We start from the raw sequence: 7849 nt of genomic DNA on the forward strand, positions 1-7849 counted from the left end.
TCAGAGTGGCGCAGCGGAAGCGGGGTGGGCCCATAACCCACAGGTCCCAGGATCGAAACCTGGCTCTGATACCAACTTGTGACGCCCTCGATTCAATCGTACACTAATCATACACGCAAATGTCTACGATCAAGATCAAGGACTCACAGGAAGATATCACAACACAACTCTAGACACAAATTAAAATAATACAAGCTTTATATTACAAGCCATGGGCCTCGAGGGCTCGAATACATCAGCTTGAATATAAACGAGTCAGCGGAAGCAACAATATCTGAGTACAGACATGAATTAGACAAGTTTGCCTTAAGAAGGCTAGCACAAAAGCATCTACGATCGAAAAGGCAAGGCCTCCTGCCTGGGAGCCTCCTAACTACTCCTGGTCGTCGGCGGTCTCCACGTAGTAGTAGACATTGGCGGTGGCATTTGACTTCTGGGCTCCAACATCTGGTTGCACCAACCGGAAATAAGAAGAAAGGGGGAAAAGGGGGAGCAAAGCAACCGTGAGTACTCATCCAAAGTACTCGCAAGCAAGGATCTACACTACATATGCAACATTATCAAAGGAAGGCTGTATATGTGGACTGGGCTGCAGAAATGCCAGAATAGAGAGAAGGCCTAGTCCTATCGAAGACTAGCATCTTCTGGAAACCACCATCTTGCAGCAAACAGGAGGGAGTAGAGTAGCATAAAGTAAAGAAGTAGTAGTGTTATCAACCTCGGCCAGAGATCCTTTCTCGACTCCGTGCGAGAAAGAAATCCCAGAGCCATACTATCCAGTTATCATCACAAACCACTTCTCATCACCATCCAATTCTCATCACAAGTATCCAGTTCTAGTTGTATCGATCGGCATACAACTCTGAGTGTCCGTTACCGTAGGACAGGCTATCAATAGATGTTTTCTTCCCTGCAGGGGTGCACCAACTTACCCACCACGCTCGCTTAACTCCGTCCGGACACACTTTCCTAGGTCATGCCCGGCCTCGGCCAAACAATACGCCGCAACCCGACCTAGGCTTAATAGAGAGGCTAGCACGCCGGACTAAACCTATGCCCCCAGGGGTCATGGGCCATCTCCCCGGAAACTCCTGCACGTTGCGTACGTGGCCAATGAGCAGACCTAGCCTCCCTTATACAAGAGAAGGCGTAACCAGTCCAACCCGGCGCGCGCCACTCAGTCGCTGACGTCTATTAAGCTTCGGCTGATGCATACGACGCAGAACGCCCATACTATGCTCACGTGATGGTTAGTGCTATCAGGCCAGAGGCCCCTCGGATCAAATATCCAAATCGTAGTGGATTAGGAATGTGCGGTAACAAGCAGAGACTCACGAAAGATGTGACCCCGTCGCCCCGTCTCGAGGACTTGCGGCAAGGGCTAGGAATGCCCGGCCACGCCTCGTAATTATCTCTCGGGCACCTTCCAGGTCAACTCGTCTCCACATCACTCGCAATTATGCTCGCGCGGATACTCCTCAGGGTCGACCCGTCTTTAGTAACATGGTTCAGTGTAACATAGTAACCATAGTAACCGTGTGTCCAAACATCAAGGGGAAAACCCGAGGAATCACCCCCGGTGAATTCCACTCGATGTAATCAACAAGGTGAACGTAAGAGGAATCACCCCCGAGGTTCACACTTGAGGGGTTGCATGACAGAGTCATATCGGAAGTGGTTAAGGCGGAATCACCCTCAATGACCACGACCGAATAACTACACTACAGGGTTAACATCAGAAGTGTTGTAGAGGTCTCACCCTCGGCACTCGATAGTAACCCAGCAGTGTCGAACAACTAAGGTGAAAGTGATGTGCGGTGTCGGGGCCTGGTCTTCCATCCTGTTGATCGTGTCTTCAATGATGAAGCAAGGGCACAAGGACAAGATGGGGGTCACTGATGGATCTCTAACCAACCTTTACTAAGCAGTTTAGGATAAGCAGGTAATGTACAACAACAGATACAAAAGCAGGCTATGCATCAGAATAGGAGCAATCAATAACAGTAGCGAAATCTAATGCAAGCATGAGAGAATGGAATGGACGATATCGGGATGATCAAAAGGGGGGCTTGCCTGGTTGCTTTGGCAAGGAGGGGTCGTCGTTGACGTAGTCGATCACAGGGGCAGCATCGGTCTCGGGGTCTACCGGAGAGAAGAGGGGGAAGAAACAGTAAATATAGAGCAAACATAGCATAACAGGACAACAAGCAGAGCTAGACGTGTTCTAACGTGGTGCTACACGATACCGGCGAGGGGGGAAGTCAACCGGGAATGTTTTCTCGGTTCCGGACCTGTGTTAGACAAATGACCGGAGGGGGAAAGTCCCACGTTCAGCATGCTAGGGGCATGTGACAGATGAACGGACCGCGTATTCGGATTCGTTGGATTTTTCTGAGCAACTTTCATATAGAAAACATTTTCATCTGATATACGGTTTAATTTCTATGAATTTTCAAAGATTAAAACAATTTCTGGAATTATTTAAATTAACAGAAAAGGAAATATGATGTCAGCATTGCGTGGGATGACGTCATCAGTCAATAGACTCACTGCCCAGGTCAAACTGACCAGTGGGTCCCGGGTGTCAGCGGCTGCTTAGGTTAATTAAACATTTTAAATTACACTGAAGTTAATTAGCGAGTGGGGCCCGCCTGTCATTGACAAGGGATGCCCAGTCAACAAAGTTGACTGAGGCAACTTAGTCAATAGGGGCCCACGGGGCCCGCTGGCAGTGACCCAGGGGGTCGCCCCAGGTGTGCCAGCTCAACGGTGGTGCCGGAACTAGCTCCGGCGACCAAATCCGCGGTGGAGGGCACGGCCGTGCGTCGGGATTCGCCGCCCGACCGCCAAAATGGCTGCGGGCGGGCGCGTTCGAACGGGGAGAAGATGTCGCGTCCAACCGGAGTGGTTACGAGGCCGGAGCTGGATGGAGGTGACGGCGGCGAGCACCGTAGCGGATGCCGGACTTCGGGCGTCGTTGGATACGGCGCTGCATGGCACGGGAAGGCGCGCTAAGGGTCTTGTTGGACTCGTAGGAGCTCCAGGAGCTCGTCTACAAGCTCGGACGCGAGCTCGGGCTACGGTGGTCACGGCGGCGAGCTCGTCTACGGCAATGAGTACGGCCATGACGTGGTCGGCGGCTACGAGCGCGGGGATGAGCAGGGAGTGAGGGGAGAAGGAGAGGAGCTCACAGCGCTCCTGCAGATGTGCAAAGCGTGCTCGGGGGAGAGCTCGCTGGAGCGAATCGACGGCGTGGTCGTGCGGTGGCCGTAGATGAGGAAGATGAAGAAAGCGACGACGGTGGTGCTCCCGGTCCCGATCCAGTGTAGAGGAAGAAGAGGCCGACCACGACGGAGCTCCCGGACTTGTCGGAGCAGCGGACGGGCGACGGTGGCCGCGGGATCGACGTGGCGACGGCGGCGGGCGCGCTCGGGTCGGAGAGAGGGGAGTGAGCGAGCGAGGAAGAGAGAAGGGGGAAATGGTGAGGCGTCCAGGGGGAGTGGATGTGGTGGTAGGTGAGGGGGAGGGCTCGAGGCGTCGCCCTTATCCTCTCTGCGGCGCCTGTAGCGGCGTGGCCGGCGAGGTGGTTCGGCGGCGACGTGCGCGCGCGGTCGCTCGCACAGTGGGGGAGGGGGAAGACCACAGGGGGGAGTGGGCCGGCCTAGCATGGGCCAGTTGGCTCGGGTGGGCCGAAGCCCAAGGGGAGGCCAGGGGGTCTAGCCCCTTTTCTCTCTTTTTGCTTTTGTTTTAACTTTTGCTTTTCTTTTAACAACTTAATGTTATAGCTATTTTAGGCCAGTTAAACAATTTGCAAAAAAAAGTTGGACCACCACCAATATTGTCAAAAGAATATTTGCCACATGATGAACATTTTAGTTTTCATGTTTGAGCAATTTTGAATTTCACACAGAATTTGAATTTGAATTCAACTGGAATGTGAAAGAACATGAGACAATAATGATCAGGCACATGTTTAGCAAAAAGATTAACTTAACCCCAGGGGTTAGTGTAGCATCATTACACCGGGGTGTTACACCATCCGCGAGCTTCCTAGGGTTGGAGCCCGCTTCACTTGGTCTAATCACCAAACTAACCCGGTCAGATCGGTTCTAGCTAAAGTCTTTGTTTGCTCTAGGTGGGACTCGTTATTTCCCAGGGCCTCCCTCGTCGCCAAATGTATTGTGGGTTCAGACCATACTCCTCTTCTTATGGATGATGGATCTCAGCTTCATAGACCACCTGCCCGTTTCCAGTTCGACGCTTCTTGGCTGTTGATTGATGGCTTCAGTGACATGCTCACCTCGAAGATTACCCTCCTCCTCTTCTCCAATGCCCACTCTTTCGGTCCTCTATATGATTGGCACTCATGCTCTTACGGTGTGCGGAAATTTCTGAAAGGGTGGTCCCGTAACCATGCAGCAGAGGAGCGTCGCTCCAAAGATCTTCTCGAAGCCCAAATCCTGTCTCTTGATCTTGCGGCTGACGCCTCTGGGCTCTCTGACGATGGGTGGTCTTTACGGTATAACCTGGAGGCTGCCTTGATACAGTTGCATCATCAGGCTGAAGTTTACTGGCGTCAGTGGGGCACTCTTAACTGGACCCTAAAAGGGGACTCCCCCACGGCTTACTTCTTTGCCATTGCTAATGGAAGGCGGAGGCGTTGTGGTATTAATAGCTTGATCATTAATGGTGTGCGTACTTCGGACCAATCGTTAATTCTTTCACACGTGGTTGAGTTCTTTTCTACACTAATAGGGGCCAAACCCCCTTTAGGTCTATCCATCTCCCCTTCCCTATGGGACCTTAGTTCGAGGGTTTCGGCCGAGGAGAACGCTGCGTTGATGATTCCCTTCTCAGATAAGGAAATCTGGGATGTGGTTAACTCTGCCAACCCGAACGCTGCTTCTGGGCCGGACGGTTTTTCTATTCCTTTCTTCAGGAAGTTTTGGCCTCAGTTGAGGCAGCTAGTTTGTAATGTCATTCAAGGGTTTTGCCTAGGCACGATTGATATTTCTCGTCTTAATTATGCAGTGATTTCCCTGATTCCTAAGGTTAAAGGTGCTGAATTGATTTCCTAGTTTAGACCCATCGCTTTGATTAACAACTTTGCTAAATTCCCTGCGAAGGGTTTTGCTAATCGTCTATTCCCCGTTGCCCATAGAGTCATCAGCCCATACCAGTCTGCTTTCATCAAAGGGCGCTACATTCTAGATGGGGTTCTCTGTCTTCATGAAATTGTGCATGACTTACAGGCTCGCAACTCCAAAGCGATCATTTTAAAACTTGACTTCGAGAAAGCCTATGACTCAGTTAGCTGGCCTTTTTAAGGCAGGTCTTGCTTGCGAAAGGCTTCGATGGGGCTTATGTGCATCGTAAGCTGGTCTCGGGCGGGCACACCGCAGTCTCTGTGCACGGTCATATTGGTAATTTCTTTGTTAACGGCCGAGGCCTGCATCAAGGGGACCCTGCCTCCCCTGTGCTCTTTAATTTTGTGGCAGACGCCTTCTTCCGCATTATTCTTAGGGTGACTCAGCATGGGCATATCTTGCCTGTGGCCTCTCACCTAGTTCCGGATGGTATTACCCACCTGCAGTACGCTGATGACACCATCATTATGGTTGAGCTGAATGATGCCTGCATTGCCCACCTTAAATTCATCCTGCTTTGCTTTGAGGCTGTCTCGGGTCTGAAAATCAACTTTTCCAAAAGTGAGGTTCTTGTCACTGGCGTCGACGATACTGAGGCCTTGAGAGTTGCTAGGCTGCTAAACTGCTCTTTGGGCTCCTTCCCCTTCAAGTATTTGGGGCTTCCTATATCTCCTGTGGTGCTTCATGCTAAGGACTTTGCTTCGGCTGTGTGTAAGGTGGGAATCAGGGTTCTCCCCTGGCGTGGTAGATACAATACCAATGCAGGCAAAGTTGCTCTCATTAATGCTTGCCTCTCCTCCCTCCCAATGTTCCTGATGGGCTTCTATCTCCTTTCGGTTGGCACCCATGCTGGTTTCGACAAACACAAGGGTGCTTTCTACTGAAACGCTGCTGATAATAAACGTAAGTATAGGCTGGTTAAATCGAAGCTGATGTGCAAGCCAAAAAACCTTGGAGGGTTAGGCATTATTAATACCCTGGTCATGAACAAGTGCCTATTAATTAAATGGTGGTGGAAAATTATGACCACTAGGGCCGGCTCTCTTTGGTAGTCTATTCTTAAGGCTAAATACTTTCCCCTTTCGAGTCCTATGTTTGCGGGATCCCGACGGGGTTCTCAGTTCTGGAAAGATCTTATTAAAGTCAGGCCTCTTTTCTTGGATCATGTTAAGTTTGTTGTTGGTGATGGCACCTCGGTCCGTTTTTGGCGCGACTGGTGGTGTGGTGTTGCCCCTTTGGCTAGTAGGTTTCGTATTTTGTTTTCTTTTTGTCCTAACCCTGACATCTCCATCGCGGGGGTGGCAGCCAATAACTGGGATCTGGCCTTGCGCCGCTCCCTGTCTCCTGAAGAGTTGGAAGATTGGCAAAGTCTTATTGCCTTCTTCCCCACGCTCTTGGAGTCGCCGGACTCTGTTGTCTGGCCTCATTCTGCCTCTGGTCGGTTTTCGGTTAAGTCTTTGTACGCGAGGCTCATCGGTGGTGTCCCTTCCAACAGGTTCTCTTGCATTTGGAGGGCCAAAGTTCCTCCTTAGGTTAAAATCTTTCTTTGGCAAGCCTTTAGGGGCCGGCTCCCCGCTGCTGATCAAATCCGTAAGCGTAATGGTCCGGGCTCGGAATTTTGTGCTCTTTGCGGTGCGGTGGAAAACACGGAGCATATCTTCTTTCATTGTGTTTTGGCTAAGGTTGTTTGGTGCTGTGTCCGGTCATGGCTTCAGGTTACTTGGAACTCCTCTTCCTTTCATGAGATGAGAAACCTTGTCAGCTCGTTGGTTGGGGTCACTAAGAGGGTTTTCTGGGTTGGCTTGGGTGCGATTTGCTGGTCTCTCTGGACGATTAGGAACAAATTTACTATTGAACACGTCTTTCCTTCGAAAGCGGCTGACGTTCTTTTCAAATCTTGTATATTCTTGCAGCAGTGGAGATCATTGACTAAAGAGGACGATCGGGGAGCTCTGGACATGCTAATCTCTAAAATTCGGGCCTCGACGTCCTCCATATCCGGGCAGGCTCATGACGTCTAATCTTGTTTGGTGCTTCATCGTCCCTCCTATCTGTTGGTGTTTCCGTTATCCCTCCGGCCTGCGTGCCGTGTTTGGCAAGTTGCCATGTACCGCTTATACTCTCGTGTGTCCTGGTTTTATTCTGTTACTGTGGTTGGTGGGTGTTTCGCCCTGGGTGTTGATGTTGGGCTTATGACGCTGCCTCGTGGCTTTATTTATAAAGTCGGGCTTAGACCTTTTCTCTAAAAAAGAAAACACGCACAAGCGGTCGAAGATGAGATTACATATCTCATCCACATAATTTACAAGTGACGAATTAAATAAATCTTACGCAACCATTTCTAATCAGCTGGAGTGCTGGACCAAGAGGCATAAACGCCCGAGCGTTCACATGTTGTAGTGACGACCGCATACAGACTGAAATTGCAACCGTGTAGAGAATCTACAAAAAAATTAATAGTAGATCTGTTAAGATGGAAACAAAAAGAACAACAACAAAAAAGTAACGAAAAAGTAAATAAACGAAAAAACAAAAGGAAACTAGGAAAACCAACAAGGGAAAACACAGTTAAAAAAGAAGAAGAAAACAACCTAGAAACTTCCTGAAACTAGAAGGGAAGCTACCAAACCTTCCCGCAGTGTTTCCAAAAACCGAGCTCGCCTCACCTCTCCAAAATAAATAAATGGGCAGGCCCAAGTCAG

General features: G+C 50.1%; 1 long non-coding RNA gene across 1 annotated transcript in view; it reads left to right on the forward strand.

The window, feature by feature from the left end:
* Positions 1–7368, forward strand: part of LOC119324795 — a 28785-nt gene extending 21417 nt beyond the window's left edge. The window contains exon 4 of the long non-coding RNA XR_005157187.1: positions 7061–7368. This is a non-coding gene — a long non-coding RNA (uncharacterized LOC119324795). The remainder of the gene's footprint in view (positions 1–7060) is intronic.
* Positions 7369–7849: the final 481 nt, after the last annotated feature.

This window comes from Triticum dicoccoides, chromosome 1B, assembly GCF_002162155.2.
Source record: "Triticum dicoccoides isolate Atlit2015 ecotype Zavitan chromosome 1B, WEW_v2.0, whole genome shotgun sequence".
Taxonomy (NCBI): domain Eukaryota; kingdom Viridiplantae; phylum Streptophyta; class Magnoliopsida; order Poales; family Poaceae; genus Triticum; species Triticum dicoccoides.